Source organism: Amblyraja radiata, chromosome 32, assembly GCF_010909765.2.
Source record: "Amblyraja radiata isolate CabotCenter1 chromosome 32, sAmbRad1.1.pri, whole genome shotgun sequence".
In the NCBI taxonomy this organism is placed as follows: Eukaryota; Metazoa; Chordata; class Chondrichthyes; order Rajiformes; family Rajidae; genus Amblyraja; species Amblyraja radiata.
The window spans coordinates 28,869,928-28,889,279 of NC_045987.1; the positions used below are offsets into that span (position 1 = coordinate 28,869,928).

Here is a 19,352-nt window from a genome sequence, read left to right on the forward strand (position 1 = left end):
CAAACTCTGAACTGTAACAGCCTATTGCACTTTATCTGCTTATTTTACTTCGGAGTCACGTGAGTGACTACGTGAAGAGCCCCGCCAGGACGCATGCGTGTCGTATCGCTACACGCATTGCAACGAGTCACAGCAGGGGGAACGTTCACTTTAGCGGCAGAATTTAAAAGCCAGGAACAGCAGGTAAGGAGACTGTGCGTTCTTTCCACTTACTTTATCACAGGTGGAGGCATGGACAGATCCAAGAGAAACAAGAAGGCTGCGAAAAAGCTGGCGGGGGAGAACCGCTGTGTTGCGGGCAGCCAGCAGCAGCCAACGGCACACTAATCTCCCGTAATGGGAACAGCTGTGCCCGACTTCGCTCCCGCACCGGCCAAATCAACACCACGGCCGGGCGGTAAAGCGAAGCAAAAAACTGACAGAGTCGTTGACTCCGATGAGTCCGACTTTGAACAGCCGCGAGCGGCCAGTGCCCGAGAGCATTGGAGCCGGTTGGAGCGGCTTCAAGAGCAGCCGCGAGCGGCCAGTGCCCGAGAGCATTGGGGCCGGTTGGAGCGGCTTCAAGAGCAGCCGCGAGCGGCCAGTGCCCGAGAGCCTTGGAGCCGGTTGGAGCGGCTGTTGGAGCAAATGCTCCAAAGTGACAGGCTCCGGGAGATGGAGACTAGTCACAGTAGGCAGCTAGTAAGTCTTACAGCAGTACCTCTTGTAGGGCTGCACAGTGTTTCTCTCTCATCAGAGGGGAGTACGGGGGGTCAATTCTGGGCTGACCCTGAAGAGGGGTGTGCAGAACATATTCCTAGTGTGCATGGGGTGCAAGAAAACGTATTGGATATGGTGTCCCAGTTCATTCAACCCGACCAAACTGGCCAAAATCTGGAACCTAAAATAGCTGCAAGTATTGACTACATGTCATTCAATCAGCTACAAGGACAGGCATTATTGGACACCACAGCAAGCCACTTACCACCAGGGAACTGCAAATCACTGAATGTTCCCAGTGTCAACCAGTGTATTTGGAAAAGTGTCGGAGCATCAATCAGAGCCAGGGACTTGAAACTACAAATGTTCTGAAAGTCCTAACAGCGGGAATTACGGCTTTCGCCCGCACAATAAACGAAAAAGACATGACACAAGATCAGCCAGATGCACTGGCTTTATTTTGCAACTCCCAATACGAGTTAAATAGTATTAGGAAGAGTGCCATCCAACCGGCTTTAGACCCCAAATTTGCAGGCCTGTGCAAACCTGGAACCTCCAAACCACCAATATTACTATTTGGAGGTGACTTATCCAAACAGGTAAAAGAACAATGAAGAGGCTAAAACCCTGGGGCTCATTAAAGCAACGTCTAAAAACTACTTCGGCCAGAAACAGCACCCCTACGCACCCACCAGTCGGACAAGACAAACAGACCCAGACACCGGCGCCTCAACGTCCACGGAGGATACCGAAAAATAATAAACCTACCACTGGTAACCATGGAGGTAGGTGGGTCTGGTTCCTTACGAATTGAAGGGAGCATGGAGGTTGGTGGGAGATTACATTTCTATCTGGATGCATGGAATAAGTTAACTACCGACACTTATATTTTAAGCAGTATCCAGGGTTATACCATAGAATTTATACAAAAACATAACCCTCCAGTTCAGCATGTACCGAACCGAATGTTCGTGCTTACAGGCAAAGAAAAATCAAAAGCACACGCTGAACTACAGCGGCTTTATAAAAAAGGAGTAATTGAGAAAACCCAACACGAATCACAGGAATTCGTGTCCAATATCTTTATCAAAAACAAGAAAGATGGTGGGTGCCGCATCATCATAGATTTGACTAATTTGAATACTTTTGTACAATATATTCATTTCAAGATGGAAACCTTTGTTACTACTAATCAATTGATTTCCTAAGGTTACTACATGGCAAGCATCGATTTAAAAGATGCTTACTATACAGTACCCATCAGAGGTGACCACAGATGTTATTTAAAATTCAACTGGATGGGTCAGCTTTGGCAGTACAGTACCTAATGAGCTAACATCAGCCCCAGGCTGTTCACTAAAATTTTGAAACCAGCCCTAGCGTTTCTGCGGAAACAAAAACACATGGTAATGGCATATCTAGATGACATACTTATTGTGGGCAAAACTTTGGAATTGGCTAAACAAACGGTAATAGCCACAAAACAAATATTTGGGAAAAAACTGGGGTTTATCATCCATCCAGTTAAATCTAAATTAACGCCTTCAACCACAATGGATTATCTGGGGTTCACCATTAACTCAGTTCACATGTCAGTGACTTTGCCGAAAGAAAAGGTTACAGCCTTAATAGAGGCTTGCAGCAAAATCATTGACATCACTAAACCATCCATCAGACTGGTAGCAAGAATAATTGGCAAAATAGTGGCTGCGTTTCCAGCCACACAATTCGGACCTTGACATTATCGAAATTTACAGAGGGCTAAAATACGAGCACTCAAAATTAATAATCGTCATTTTGACAGACCAATGAAGCCACCAACAGAGGCCATAATGGAACTAAAATGGTGGAAAGATAACATTAGGCATTGTTCCAATCCAATCATTATCAGCAGACCCTGGGGCAGCGGCAACAGATGCATTTTCGCTGCATTGGGGGAAATTGTTTATTTATGCATTCCCTCCTTTATGCCTCATCAGTCGGGTATTAAGGAAAATACAGCAAGACTCTGCGTCTGGTATTTTGATAGTACCCGATTGGCCTACTCAACCATGGTTCCCGGTGATACTCGACATGGTATTAGAACCATGCATCACCATCCATCATAGACTTAATTTACTGGTTCATCCCGTAACAAGGGAAAGTCACCCAAGTCACACATGTCATTATATAAACCTATTAATTTGTAGAGTTTGAAAGCATCTCTACTACACCTGCGACTGACGGACCGAACAGTGGATATTATTTCAGCGGCCCAGACAGTCCACCAAAAAACAGTACTTGGTGTACATCAAGAAATGGGAAATGTACTGTCACATAAATAACATCACCCACAGATCTATGAACATCCCGTCTGTTCTGGAATTCTCTGGCAAGCCTCCATTACGATGAGGGGTTCAGTTATAGTGCCATCAACTGCGCCAGAAGTGCTCTATCAACATACCTGTGGCAAGGAACAGAGCGGCATTCTGTTGGGACACACCCCCTGGTAACTAAACTCATGAGGGGCATTTTTTATGTTAATCCCCCAAGAACCAGGTACACCCAAATATGGGATGTGAGCATTGTACTGACCATGTTAAGAAACTGGTCTCCAGCTACAGCTCTGTCCCTACAGAAACTGACTATGAAAACAGTCATGCTGATGGCCTTGGTCACGGCACAAAGGGTCCAGTCGCTACAGAAACTAAGGCTGGACAACATGAATACTTCATCTGAAAATTTAACTTTTCACATCAATGAATTAGTCAAACAGAACAGACAGGGGTCAGCAGGCCTAAAAATAGAATTCAGGGCCTACCCGACAGATGATCGTCTCTGTATTGTAACACACTTGCTATTATATATGGAGTATACTAAGATCGTCAGAGGCAAAGAAATGGCACTTTTAATCAGCTACAAACAGCCACACAAAAAAGTGACAGTCCAGACCATCTCGAGATGGCTAAAACAGGTCCTAATAAAGGCTGGAGTAGACACTAACATTTTAAAATCTCACTCCACCAGGGCTGCAGCTACATCAGCAGCTATGAAGTTGGATGTTCCTATGGACCAAATCCTCAAGACAGCAGGATGGTCAACGGAGAAAACTTTCCAACGATTTTATAACAAACCAGTCATTGAACCTGGAACATTTGCAGAAACAATTTTAAGTTCTGTAATATAATTTTACCCCATAAATAGGGGCTATAATTTGGTGTTAATAAATTTATCATTGTTTTTTCAATATCGTATTGATGTCTAATGATGTTAACACTATTCTCCCCATAATCAAGGCAGATGTGATGCATGGACTCGTTTCCACGGCATGGAATCACAGAGCTTTAAAATCTTCACGTAGTCACTCACGTGACTCCGAAGTAAAATAGTAAGATTAAACGAGAACTTACCAGTTTGAAGTTTGATCGTTATTTTATGAGGAGTAACGTTGAGGGAATACGTGCCCTCCGCTCCCACCATTGATCATATACTCAACTGGTATCGTCTTCTCTAATCTTACTATGTGTAGTCATTAGTTATCTGTGATTTCACACCGCTGCTTTGAAGAATGACACGCATGCGTCCTAGCGGGGTTCTTCACGTATTCCCTCAACGTTACTCCTCATAAAATAACGATCAAACTTCAAACTGGTAAGTTCTCGTTTAATCTTACTATTTATGTGTATATTGAACTGAACTGTTCTGTATTTTTGTTTACAATATTCTGTTGTGCTGCAGCAAGCAAGAATTTCATTGTCCTATCTGGGACACATGATAATAAACTCTCTTGACTTGTCTTGATGGTGCTGGTGTACGGGGTGATCGCTGGTTGACACAGACTCGGTGGGCCGAAGGGCCTGTTTCCGCGCAGTGGCTGTAAAGTCTTCTCAAACTTAGACGGCCCTCCTGACACCATGGCTCTGGTTTAGGACATTCCCACATTCAGGAGCATCCTTCCCCATTCCACAGTCGTACAGCAGAGAAACAGGCCCTTCGGCCCACCACGTCCATGCCAACCTCTTTTCCCCATCTACACAAAGTCTATAGTTATAATGTCTTACAGCATGGAAACAGGCCTTTCGGCCCAACTTGACCACATCAGCCAACATGTCCCATCTACACTAGTCGCACTTGCCTGCGTTTGGTCCATATCTCTCCAAACCCGTCCTATCCATGTACCTGTCTAACTGTTTCTTAAACGTTGCAATAGTTCCTGCCTCAACAGGGCCTCAACTTCCTCCTCTGGCAGCTCGTTCCTTACACCCATCACCCTTTGTGCAAAAATGTTACCTCTCGGGTTCCTATTAAATCTTTCCCCCTTCACCTTAAACCTATGTCCTCTGGTTCTCGATTCCCCTACTCCGGGCAAGAGACTCTGTGTGTCTACCCGATCTTCTGCTCAAATGTACTTCTATACCTTGTCTAATTAAATGTCTGCATTTTCAGGAAGGATAGAAAGAAAAGGTGGGTTTTGTTGCTGTTTTATGAGGAGATTCCCATAATAGTGAGGAGTGATATTACAACAGACCATTTACAATCGGTTCCCCCACCATGTGTACCGAGCCATTTGCACTGCAGCCGCTTGTTTCTAGTTCTTGCTGTCCCCGTTTCACCTTCCTCACCACTGTTCCTGTCACTGTTGACCCCCCTCTGCCTCCCCACACATTTCCATATCCCTGTCACTTTAGTCAAACCCCTCCCCAAAGGACTAACCCCACCGTGACAATGTACACGGTTGCCTCTTGCACCACCATCGACCTGTACGCTTACTAATTATGTTTTTGTACTAATTACTTGCTTTTTGCCAACTCTTCCTCCTTTCTGAATTCTTTAGGTCTCTTTGGAGCATCTTTGGAGACCATGGATAGGTGGCGTTAGGCCCTAAGGAAAGGGTTGGGCCCTTTCCTTGTACTGATTGTGGTGGTTGGGAGGGGGGGGGGGACGACGACGACGATAACGACACCAGAGAAGTGGAGGCAGGACAAAACCTGGCAAGTGATGGGTGGATACAGAGAGGAATGTTTTTCTATAGATATAGTGCCCTCCATAACGTTTGGGACAAAGACCCATCATTTATTTATTTGCCTCTGTTCTCCCCATTATGAGATTTCTAATAGAAAAAAATCACATGTGATTAAAGTGCACACTGTCAGATTTTAATAAAGGACATTTTTATACATGATGGTTTCACCATGTAGAAATTAATTTATACATAGTCCCCCCCCCCCCCCCCCCCCCCCCCAATTTTAGGGCACCATAATGTTTGGGACACGTGGCTTCACAGGTGTTTGTAATAGCACAAGTGTGTTTAATTGCCTCCTTAATGCAGGTATAAGAGAGCTCTCAGCACCAAGTCTTTCATCCAATCTTTCCATCAACTTTGGAAACTTTTATTGCTGTTTATCAACATGAGGACCAAAGTTGTGACAATGAAAGTCAAAGAAGCCATTATGAGACTGAGAAACAAGAATAAAACTGTTCGAGACATCAGCCAAACCTTAGGATTACCAAAATCAACTGTTTGGAACATCATTAAGAAGAAAGAGAGCACTGGTGAGCTTGCTAATTGCAATGGGACTGGCAGGCCAAGGAAGACATCCACAGCTGATGACAGAAGAATTCTCTCTGTAATAAAGAAAAATCCCCAAACATCTGTCCGACAGATCAGAAACACACTTCAGGATTCATGTGTGGATTTGTCAATGACCACTGTCTGCAGAAGACTTCATGAACAGAAATACAGAGGCTGCACTGCAAGATGCAAACCACCGGTTAGCCGCGAAAATAGGATGGCCATGTTACAGTTTGCCAAGAAGTACTTAAAAGAGTAACCACAGTTCTGGAAAAAGATATTGTGGGCAGATAAAACGAAGATTAACTTATATCAGAGACATGGCAAGAGCAAAGTATGGAGGAGAGAAGGAACTGCCCAAGATCCAAAGCATACCACCTCATCTGTGAAACACGGTGGTGGGGGTGTTATGGCCTGGGCATGTATGGCTTCTGAAGGTACTGGCTCACTTATCTTCATTGATGATACAACTGCTGATGGTAGTAGCATAATGAATTCTGAAGTGTATAGACACATCCTATCTGCTCAAGGTCAAACAAAGGAGTTTTTCAAAGCTAAAAAAAAATAGTAAATTCTTGAGTTTACCCGATTTGAGAATCACCTGATCTGAACCCAATTGAGCATGCCTTTTATATGCTGAAGAGAAAACTGAATGGGGACTAGCCCACAAAACAAGCATAAGCTAAAGATGGCTGCAATACAGGCCTGGCAGAGCATCACCAGAGAAGACACCCAGCAACTGGTGATGTCCATGAATCGCAAGCTTCAAGCAGTCATTGCATGCAAAGGATATGCAACAAAATACTAAACATGACTACTTTCATTTACATGACATTGCTGTGTCCCAAACATTATGGTGCCCTGAAATGGGGGGACTATGTATAAACACAGCTGTAATTTCTACATGGTGAAACCAAAATGTATAAAAATGGCCTTTGTTAAATTCTGACAATGTGCACTTTAACCACGTGATTTTTTCTATTACAAATCTCAAATTGTGGAGTACAGAGGCAAATAAATAAATGATGGGTCTTTGGCCCAAACATCATGGAGGGCACTATAGATGGTTGGACAAAGGACAGTTGGAAGGTCAAAAACGTGTGAGATAAGGAAAGTGGTGAGAATTGTGAAGCCAGAGGAAGGAATGTAGGTAGAGGGAGAGCGTGAAATGGGTGCAACCCTACGCACGTCACAGGGAAAAGAGGGTGGTAAAAAAGAGGGTGCAAGAATGGGGATGGGGAGATGTTTCTTTATAGGCTAATTACTTAAAATTGGAAATCAACGTTCATACCTTTGGGCTGTAAGGAGGGAGTTTAAATGGGAGCAACCAGGAGATCCAGTAGGCCTTGGCATACCGAGCGCAAGTGTTTGACGAAACAGTCGCCTGATTTACGTTTGGTCTCACTGATGTACAGGAGGCCACATCAGGCTCAGGCCCCGCTGTTGGCCCTGCAGCAGCCGGGGGGATGGTGTGGATCGGGGACAGCTGGAGGCCCCATAGAGGTGGGGCGAGCGCGTGGATGGGACGCAGCCTGCAGCGGCTCAGGGTGGTGGAGCAGCGGTGCCGTTGCCAGGACAACGGGGCCTTCACGGCCAAGATAAGACTCAACAGTTATAATGGATACAAGATGGCGGCAGGAAGATGGCGAGTCTTGTAGTCTACAGCGGTGTAATCTACTATTCTTACACTCTTGTACATGGGTATGATTGAGCTTATGTGTGGTATTTTTACTGAACTGTATTTCAGATAATGGACTTCACTATGACACTTTGTCAATGTACCTCGCTACGGTGAAATGCTTTGTTTTGCAGTGTAGCCAGGTACATGTGACAATAAAGTGCATTAACCATCTACCCATTGGCCATTCACCAACAGTGTGAGGATGTTCCTGCCACTACGAGCCTCATACCGTCCGAACAGATCCACGGACGATGCGGTCTCCCAGGTTCTGCACACCGCTCTCTCTCATCTTGACAGCCAGAAGGGGGGCTACGTGAGGAAGCTGTTCATAGACTTCAGTTCAGCCTTCAACATGATAGTCCCCACCAGACTGGCCGGGAAGCTACTGGAATTAGGGCTCAACACCCCCCTGTGTGCCTGGGCCCTGGACTTTCTCACCGCCAGGCCCCAGGTAGTCAAGATGGGAGGGAATACATCAAAGTCCCTCACCCTGAGCACAGGATTGCCCCAGGGTTGCATCCTCAGCCCCCTATTGTACTCCCTGTACACACATGACTGTGTGGCTAGGTTCAGCTCCAACTCAATAATTAAGTTTGCTGATGACACTGTGGTGGTGGGCCTGATCTCAGACAACGACGAGAAGGCCTACCGGGAGGAGGTGGCTGATCTAGCACTCTGGTGCCAGGACAACAGCCTCTTCTTGAACATCAAAAAAACTAAGAAGCTGATCGTGGACATTAGGAGGGCACATCATCCGAGGACGTACACACCATTGAGGATAAATGGGGATACTGTGGATAGGATGAGCTGATTTAAATATCTGGGAGTCCACATCTCTGAGGATATGACATGGACATCACACACTGCAGCACTCGTGAGTAAGGCAAGGCAGCGCCTTTACCACCTCAGGCAATTGAGGAAATTCAGAGTGTCTCCGAGGAGCCTCCAGTGCTTCTACTCAGCGGCTGCGGAAAGCATCTTGTCCGGAAATATTACCATCTGGTTTGGGAATTGCTCTGCCCAGGACAAGAAGGCTCTGCAGAGAGTAGTGCGTTCGGCCGAACGCATTATGGGAACTTCACTCGCCCCCCTGCAGGAACGATACATCAGGAGGTGCAACTCCAGAGCAAATAAAATCATGGGAGACCCCTTCCACCCCAGCAACGGACTGTTCCAGCTGCTACGGTCAGGCAAACGCCTCCGTTGCCATGCTGTGAGAACGGAGAGGTTGAGAAGGAGTTTCTTCCCAGAGGCCATTCGGACTGTAAACTCCCATCTCACCAGGGACTAACTTTACTACGTTTTTCCTTCCAATATTTAATATGTAAAAGAATATGTGTGTGTTTATGAGTGTGTTTATAGTTTGTTTGGTTGTTTGTTTGTTTGTCTTTTTGCACAAAGTCCGCGAGCATTGCCACTTTCATTTCACTGCACATCTCGTATGTGTATGTGACAAATAAACTTGACTTGACTTGACTTCTGCAGCCCCTGCTGCTTCCCTCCTTTACCCCAACTCTGGGACACTATCCTCAGCCCCTCGGTGAGACACAGTGGTGCAGCAGTAAAGTTGCTGCCTCACAGCGCTAGAGACCCGAGTTCAGTCCTGACTATGGGTGCTGTCTCTGTGTGGGTTTTCTCCGTGATCTCTGGTCTCCTCCAACACTCCAAAGATGTACATGTTTGTAGGTTAATTGGCTTAGCACAATTGTAAATTGTCCCTAGTGTATGTATATGTATTAATATGTGGGGATCGCTGGTCAGCAGGGCCTGTTTCCACGCTGTATCTCTAAACTAACTAAACCTGCTTAGCCCCAGTCCCAACCTCCCGCTGCCCTTTCATGTTAACCCTGAGCTCAGGGTTACCCTTAGACCCACCTCCTCCTTCCTCCGCACTTGTCCATCCCCTCCTCGCTACCCGGTCCCACTGAAGTCTACGAATCCTCTCCTCAGGTACTGTCTCCCCCAACCTTCAATCTGCAATCATCGACCCACCTCAACACAGAATCACTGCCCTCCTGAACATGCAAACCATTGGCAGTCCCATACTGCCCCTTCCCCACCAGTCCTTGCTGCCCATCGCACCAGCTGCTACATTACCTTCTGCTGACCCAATGGTGCCATCGTCCCAGCCTTCAGCAACTCTTCAAATATATCCATCTGTTCAGGAGAAAAATCAACATGTGATTGGGATACAATAATCGAAATGGGCAAAGATAAAGATATTGATCACTATTTTTCAAACTTTGATTGGGATAAGGAAACCAATCACCAATTGCAGGAAAAAATCTCATATTTTGCTTACACCCCAGCAGTATGATATTGAATTCTCTAACTACAGAATGCTGTAGTTAGAGAATTGCTTCCCCTCTTGCTTCCCATCTCTCTCTGTCCCTCCCCCACCCTAGTCATCCTACTAGTTTCACTGTTGTCCTGCTGAGTTTCACTGTTTGTATCACTCCCCACCTACCCCTGTTTGTATCACCTACCCCACAGCCAACAATGGACCATTGTGGGCTCCACCTTTCCGTGATCATCGTTGCTGGCTTTGATCTGTCCATTTGCAAACTTTTCATTCATTTGTTTTCTGTACTGTTTCAGATCTCTCGGTTCCATCCCCCCCTGACTCTCACTGAAGAAGGGTCTCGACCTGAAACATCACCTATTCCTTTTCTCCAGAGATGCTGAGTTATTGCAACATTTTGTGTCTATCTTCGGTGTAAACCAGCATTTGCAGTTCCTTCCGACACATTGACGTATCCTGCTGGCTGCCACTGTAACTGGGCCATGCAACATTGCCCTTTAACCCCGTCTCTGCCTAACTCCCTAACTGCCGGCTCCACCTCCCAGAAATGGTCTCAAGATCCCAGTCTAGGACCATTCTCTCAGTTTATTCATTCACTTCCCGCCATGGCAGGCTGAGAAAGGGTGGTCTGAAGATGGTGCTTGAGCCTTCACAGATGCTGCCTGACCAGCTGAGGTCCTCCAGCAGTAACATGGAGACACAAGGAACTGCAGATGCTGGAACCTTGAGCAAAACTCAAAGTGCTGGAGGAAGTCAGCGTGTCAGAAAGGATAGAACACAGAACAGTACAGCACAGTTTAGGGGTGGCACTGTGGTGCAGCATGACCTCGGGTGCTGTCTGTGTGGAGTTTGCACATTCCCTCCGGGTTCTCCAGTTTCTTCCCACACCACAAAGAACTGTGGGTTTGTAGATTAATTGACCCTGTGCAAATTGTCCCAGTGAGTAGGAGCAGTCCCTGGGGGACTAAGGGGCCACCCGGAGGACCAGACCTCGATGTTCGGAGGACCAGGGGGCAGCAGGAAGAGTAGGCTGCATCCTCACCTGTTCCTGTGCAGCCTGGGCCTGTTGTGCGAGGGCCCAGGTCAGACACTCGCCCGCTGTGGGCTCCACCATTGACTCACTCGGCCCAGGGGCCCGGCTGACCCCCGACGGCCCCGGCAACTCCATAGGGTCCCGGCCTTCTGGCACCGAGGAACTGCCTGCAGAGAGAAGCCACACACAATTAACTCAGCTCCACCGCGTGGAACCGCCCCCACCTTAGAGTCACCAGTTCCAACTCCAACTACAAAGAGTGGAACAACACCACACGGGACCCTTCGGCCCATAATGTCCGTGCCGAGCACGACGTCAAGGTAAACTCTCTTCTGCCTGTGCATGATCCATATCCCTCCATTCGCTGTACACCCTTGTTCATATCCCAAAGTCTCTAGAACACCACTAGTGTATCTGCCTCCACCATAACACCCTGCAGTGTGTTCCTGGCACCCCACACATCTATTTTAAACTTTGCCTCTCTTATTGTAAAGCTACGCTCTCTAGTATTTGACCTTTCCACTCTGGGTAAAGGTTCCGACTGTCTACCCTATCTATGCCTCTCATCATTTATTCATTTCCATCAGGGCTTCCCTCAACCTTCAGGAAAAACGATACGAGTTTGTCCAACTGGGCATAATCCGGAAGTTGCAGGATCATTTCATTCCAAAAAGGAAGAAAGATTCTAAGGGGAGTAGGAGGCAACCGTGGCTGACAAGAGAAGTTAGGGATAGAATAAAACTAAAAGAAAAGATGTATAACACAGCAAAGAGTAGCCGGAAGCCAGAGGATTGGGAAACTTTCATAGAACAACAGAAGGAAACAAAACGGGCAATACGGGCTGAAAAGATGAAGGACGAAGGGAAGCTGGCCAGAAATATAAAGAAGGACAGTAAAAGCTTCTTTAGATATGTTAAGGGAAAAAGAATAGCAAAGTCAAATGTGGGTCATAGAAACATAGAAAATAGGTGCAGGAGGAGGCCATTCGGCCCTTTGAGCCAGCACCGCCATTCATTGTGATCATGGCTGATCGTCCCAAATCAATAACCCGTGCCTGCATTCTTCCCATATCCCTTGATTCCACTAGCCTCTAGAGCTCTATCTAACTCTCTTTTAAATCCATCCAGTAATTTGGCCTCCACTGCCCTCTGTGGCAGGGAATTCCACAAATTTACAACTCACTGGGTGAAAAAGTTTTTTCTCACCTCAGTCATAAATGACCTCACCTTTATTCTAAGACTAAGAGTTCTAAGAGTTAGCATCCGACACCAAGTTTAGTTTAGAGACACAGCGCTGAAACAGGCCCTTCGGCCCACCAAGTCCACACTGACCAGCCATCCCTCACATTAATACTATCCTACACACACTAGGGACAATTTACATTTATATCAAGCCAATTAACCTACAAACCTGTACGTCTTTGGAGTGTGGGAGGAAACCGAAGATTTCGGAGAAAACCCACGGGGAGAACGTACTAACTCCGTACAGACAGCACCCGTAGTCAGGATGTCTGGTGCTGGTGTTGTAAGGCAGCAGCTCTACCGCTGCACCACCATGCCGCTCACAAGTGTTGATAGAGACAGTGTGGACACTGTATACCCTATCTATGCCTCTCCGATGGGAGGCACATGGCTTTCCAGCACCAGAGAACCGTTCTCCTTGTGACCTTTGCACACTAATACTGTTCTCCCCGTGACCTGCGTGGGTTTTCTCCGGGAAGCTCCGGTTTCCTCCCACACTCCAAAGACGTCCAGGATTGTAGGCTAATCGGCTTGGTATAAATATAAAATTGTCCCGTCAGTGAGGGGTAGCGTTAGCTAGTTGGCACGGATTTGTTGGGCCGAAGGGCCTGTTTACGCGCTGTATGCCTAAACTAAACTAAACTGCAGATGATGGTTTATACCAAAGTTAGACACAAAGTGCTGGAGTAACTCAGCGAGTCAGGCAGCCTCTCTGGAGAAAAAGGACAGATGATGTTTCGGGACGAGACCCTTCTTCAGATCTATAAGGACAGTAATGGGAGGTTGGACAAACTTGGATTGTTTTCTCTGGAGTGGGAAGACTGAGGGGATTAAATTATGACAGGCATAGGTAGGGTAAATACTCGAATACCGGAGAGTATAGCATTAAAGTCAAAGGGGGGAAGTTTAAAGGAAGTTTGTGAGTCGAGTGTTTGTTACACAGAGAGAGGTGGGTGGCTGTAACATGCTATGTGTGGGGGCAGACAGGAGGCATCAAGGCAGTCATATGACCAGGTGGGATAGAGCAATACAGTCTATGTGCAGGCAGATTGGCATCAATGGACTGAATGGCCTCTTCCTGTGCTGTACTCTTCCATGTTGTGGAGAACGTACAGGACAGGATTCAGAGGGATAAGATATGTATGCATTTGGAGTGACTGGGCTTATTGAGGATGGCCAACATGGTTTTGTACATGGGCGGTCACGTCTTACAAATTTGATTGTGTTTTTTGAAGAGGCAACCATAAATAAATAGACAAGAGCACGGCCATAGGCGTTGTCAAGGCATTTGACAAGATTCCCCATGGTTGGCTGCTCTGGATCCAGGGGAACCTAGCTGACTGGATAGATAATTGGTTTCATGGAAGGAAGGTTGTGAGCACAGACTGGAGGCCTGTGACCAGCGGTATGTGTCAGGGTTCAGTGCTGGGCCCGCCGTTACTGTTTGTGGTTTATATCGATGATTTGGATGAGAACATACAAGGCAGGATGACACTAAAGAGGATGGCATCGTAGTGACGATAGTGATCAAAAATGACAGCAGGATCAGTTGGGCGTGGGCTGGGGAATAGCTGATGGAGTATAATGCAGAAAAGTGTGGGGCGTTGCACTTTGGGAAGTCAAACCAGGGCAGGACGTACACAGTGAATGGCAGGGCTCTGTGGAGCACATGGATCCAGGAGTATAGGTACATCGTTCTATGAAAGTGGTGGCACAGGTAGATATGTTAGTAATGATTTGACTATCAAAGTTGTCACTGGTTTACTTCATGGCCGACCTTGGTTCTGAGACAATGGCCCTGAGCTGAGGATGCACACAGACACGGGCCCAACACCACCATGACGCTGTGAGCAATGAGATTGAACACAGGGCAGCATGGTGGCACAGCGGTAGAGTTGCAGCCTTACAGCGCGAGAGATCTGAGTTCGATCCTGACTATGGGTGCTGTCTGTGCAGAATTTGTATGTTCTCCCTGTGACCTGCGGAGGTTCTCTGCATGCTCCGGTGTCCTCCCACACTCCAAGGACGTACAGGTTTTTAGGTTAATTTAAAGTCATAGAGTCATAGAATGATCCAGTGTGGAAACAGGCCCTTCGGCCCAACTCACCCACACCGGCCAGCAACACTAGTCCCACTTGCCTGCGCTTGATCCATATCCATCCAAACCTGTTCCATCCATGTAGCTGTCGAATTGTTTCTTAAATGATGGGATAGTCCCAGCCTCAACTACCTCCTCTGGCAGCTTGTTCCATGCACCCACCACCCTTTGTGTGAAAAAGTTACCCCTCAGATTCCTATTAAATCTTTTCACCTTCATCTTTAACCTATGTCCTCTGGTCCTCGATTCCTCTACTCGGGGCAAAAGATTGTGCATTTACCCAATCTATCCTTCTCATGATTTTGTACACCTCTATAAGATCTCCCCTCATCCTCCTGTGCTCCATGGAATGGAGACCCAGCCTACACAACCTCTCCCTATTGCTCACACCCTCGAGTCCTGGCAACATCCTCGTAGATCTTTTCTGAATGCTTTTGAGCTTGACAATGTCTTTCCTGTTTTAGGTCAGGTCGGGGGCAGTTCCCCCGGACACGGGTACCATGTAATCCCGCGCTAACTGCTCCATGGTCGGATAGTTGGCGACTAAACAGTTTGCAAGGGGAGGAGGGGTCTGTGGACCCCCAGCAGGACCAAAAACAAGACCTGTCAAAGGGCGGATGAGCTTCTAGTGAGCCAACGGCCATCCACACTTCAGTAGAAGTTGCGAACACAGTCGTCCATGGCATTGAAAGGAATGATGATAAAGCACACACACACCAAAATCCTATACTTCCAGCGGCGGAAGTCCGCAGGAACTGGAGGACAGAGATGTGTGGTGCATCCAGCAACACTGCGTCGCTAATGTTTTCAACAATGATGAATGAATAACAGGGTGCCCAGAAGTAAATGCGGTCTCACCAACGTCTTATACAACAGCAACATGACCTCCCAACTTCTGTACTCAATACTCTGACTGATGAAGGCCAAAGTGCCAAAAGCCTTTTTGACCACCTTACCCATCTGCGACTCAAGGAACCATGTACCTGTACTCCTAGATCTCTCTGCTCTACAACACTACCCAGAGGCCTGCCTTTATTCGACGCCCCAAAATGCACGGTAAATTTGCTTGGTAAAATTGTAAATTGTCCCTAGTGAGTGTAAGATAGTTTTTTTTGTGTGGGGATCGCTGGTCGGCATAGACTCAGAGGGCCGAAGGGCCTGTTTCCGCACTGTATCTCTAAACTAAACTAAGCAGGGAATGGACACTGCTCATCGATGCACAGGGATGTGGGAGAAGTCCCCTTCATTCCCCATGGAGTCTGGTGATTCAGCTTGGCCCATACTTGCTCAGAAGGATGAACAAGATGTGGTTCTTACCTGTCGGGGTGCGGTGGTCCAGCGAGGGTCCAAGCTCGGCTCGCTGCGGGTGGGAGATGGCAAACGTCATGACCTTTGATGCCCGGTGCAGCGACGTTCCCTGGGAACTGGAGGCTGCTTGAGGAGGGTCAGTGAACAGGTTCACCTGCACAAGAAACCGCGGGCTCAGCACACAGACTGTAACAGCAACACAACATTACAATCGACCCGTCCTGCCTGCTCATTACCAACAACGGCCGGTTCTGATGACAGATCACCAACCTGAAATTTAGTGTTAGATTAGAGATCAACTATAGTAAACAGGAAACAGGTCCTTCGGCCCACCGAGTCCGTGCCGACCAGAGCTCCCTGCACACTAACACTAGCCTACACACACAAGGGGGAATTTACCATGTTTACCAAGCCAATTAACCTACACAACTGAACATTTTTGGAGTGTGGGAGTAAACCACCATAATCAAATGATGGAGTAGACTTGATGGGCCGAATGGCCGAATTCTGCTCCTGATGGTCACACTCAATAAACGGTGATCGTGCAAGCAGGGCTGTTCAGGAATAACACCGTGTCTGAGCCCAGGACCACCTTCTCTGTCTGTGATATGTTGGATGGGTACATTTTTCCTTAGAGATAGACACAAAGTGCTGGAGTAACTCAGTGAGTCAGGTAACATCTCTGGGTGAAGGTTTGGACCCCTCTTCAGACTCCATTGCTTGGAGCGCAGGAGGCTGAGCGGTGATCTTATAGTGGTGTATAAGATCATGAGGGGGATAGATGGGTTTACATGCACCTGTTTACCCAGAGTAGTGGAATCAAGAACCAGAGGACATAGGTTTAAAGTGACAGGGGAAAGCTAATAGGCATTTATATACAGAGGGTGGTGGGTGTATAAAACAAGCTGCCAGAGGAGGTGGTCGGGGCGGGTACTGTAACACATTTAAAAGACACTTGGCATATAGATACATACGCACACACACATAAAAACAATAAAAAATAGTAGCGCAAAAAGATAAAACCAATGTCCCAATGTAGTTAGGATAGATAAGTACATAGGAACGTTGAGAGGGATATGGGCCAAACGTGAGCATATAGGACTAGTATTGACAGGGCATCTTGGTTGGGATGAAGGGCCTGTTTCTGTGCTGTATGGCTCTGTGACAGAAGCTAACAGTTTACAATGGGAATGTTCCCCTTAACTGGCTACAATAAGATCAGAGGCCGTTTCTGACTGAAGGATGCCGGCAGCTGGTGCATGGTGGATGAGTCCCGGCCTCTGTTGCACAATGCCGATACTCCCCACCTCTCCCTCATCTCCTACCTTGGCCCCGATCCGCAGACGGTCAATGGTGTTCTCAGCCTCTGCGTACTTGGTCAGCAGACGGCGGTAATCCTCCTGGGGAAAGGAACATTGGTGAGACTGGGGCTGACAGCTCAGGGCGGGCGGGTTGTGGGGAACAAGCACAGGCAATGGTCCTCCCATCACATGGGGCCTAGTCCTCCCACTGCACCAGGCCTGGTCCGCCCACCACACTGGGCCTGGTCCTCCCACCACATTGTGCCTGGTCCTCCCCCACACTGGGCCCGGTCCTCCCACAACACACCACGTCTGGTCCTCCCACCACACCGGGCCTGGTCCTCCCACCACACCGGGCCTGGTCCTCCCATCACACTGGGCCTAGTCCTTCCATCACAATGGGCCAGGTCCTCCCACCACATTGGGCCTGGTCCTCCCACAGACTGGGTCTCCCATACGGTTGCCAACTTTCTCACTCCCAAATAAGGGACAAAAAGGTGGGTGTAGACGGGGCATGTTGGTCAGTGTGGGCACGTTGGGCCGAAGGGCCTCTTTCCACGCTATGTGACTCTGTATCCCAGGACTGATTCGATGGGAAGGGAGGGAATGTGAGGGGTGGGGGAGAGGGTACGTGGAGGGGGAGGAGGGGAGGGAGGGTGAGGAGGGAGAGAGGTGGGGAGGGAGAGGGGATGGTGGAGAGAAGGGGGGGAGGGGGAGATGGGATGGGAGGGGAGGGAGAGGGGAGGAGAGGGGACGGGAGATGGGACGGGGCCGTGAGGGGCGAGGTGGGGGGAAGAGAGGAAAGTGGAGGATGGAGGATTTTGAGGGAGAGGGAACGGAGACGCGAGGGGGAGGGGTTACAGAGACGGAGAGAGGGGGTCGGGAGGGGAGGGGACATTGAGGGGGAGGGGATATTAAGGGAGGGGAGGGGTTTATAGAGAAGGGCAAAATATAGCGTACAACTGATGCGCATAAAGGGGGCCTGTGATTGGATGACAGGTGAATCACTCGTGCGTGGCAACAACAGCTAGCAATGTTACAAAATTTTGAGATTTTAAAAATCAAGTCTGTAATTTATCCCATCAGATAACGCATAAAAATAAGTTTAATTTGACACCTAATTCACTTTCATATCTCAAGTATTTAAAAGTTATGGCCATTTTCATACTCGGAAATGAGCATCTTGTTCCCTATTGATTTTCTATGGACATAACAAAAAAGCTGTGATCGTGAACAGTCAAAAGCCCATAACTTTCTTAAAAATTAAGAGAACTGAATGAAATTTTCAGTTATCATAGATTGAAGCATTCTGAAACAAATATAAAATAATCTTACTTGGATGACCTGAAATTAAAGCATATAATTAGTTAGTTACCTAATTGTAGCTAATTTCAGACTTCAATTACTAGATCTAAACATCTATCCATTTCTTAATAAATGATTAACATTTTTAAATAGCCTAAATGTCCAAATAATATTCACAAATAATTCACAATAAAACATGATTTTTAAATCTCATTTACATTAATTTATAGGCCAAATGGAAGGAATTCAGTGTTCAATTGCTGTAAATAAATGCCCATTTAAATCAGCTTTCCAGTGGGTCCCTGTGGAACGCACTGGTTTAGAACGTTCACATTGCGGTAGATTTGTGCCCCAAATGCCCAGAAAAATACTGCGGGATATAATGGGCCCAAAATGAGCTACTTGCAATATTAAACTTTGTATAAAGGGATCTTTAGAAGCCCTTTTAATGTAAAAATATACAGCCTACCTTCTGTGGTTGCTCTATGGGACCCTGCGGTTGCTGGCGGTCGCGGGTTTAGAGATTGATTTTTAAACTACTATAACTATTATACGAGGCCTTTAAAACTAATAATAGCTTTTGCGACGGGGTCTTCCAGCGATTTTTCGTTAATAATTAACTAGGCTGAACATCTTCGATTTGAACAGCCTAGAGAAAATCGCGTTTTAAACCCGCCCCCCTCGAAACGGCGCCAAAATCGCGCACACCCGCAGCGGCAGATTTTCAACGACGCTTCAGGTAGGCTTTGCAACATACCTACAACAGCACATGCAACACGCACTCACGCTGTTGTATCAGGTCAAGGATCTGTCTGTAAGAGTTGCCCTCTGGT

General features: G+C 47.2%; 1 protein-coding gene across 1 annotated transcript in view; it reads right to left on the reverse strand.

Annotated features, from left to right (window-relative positions):
- The window catches only part of akna (AT-hook transcription factor), a 102,669-nt gene that overhangs the window by 67,780 nt on the left and 15,537 nt on the right, over nt 1-19,352 (reverse strand). The window contains exons 4-7 of the mRNA XM_033049215.1: nt 17,239-17,313; nt 15,923-16,067; nt 11,276-11,433; nt 10,029-10,088 (exon numbers count right to left, since the gene is read on the reverse strand). The gene's annotated coding sequence lies outside the window, so the exon portion shown is untranslated. The remainder of the gene's footprint in view (nt 1-10,028; nt 10,089-11,275; nt 11,434-15,922; nt 16,068-17,238; nt 17,314-19,352) is intronic.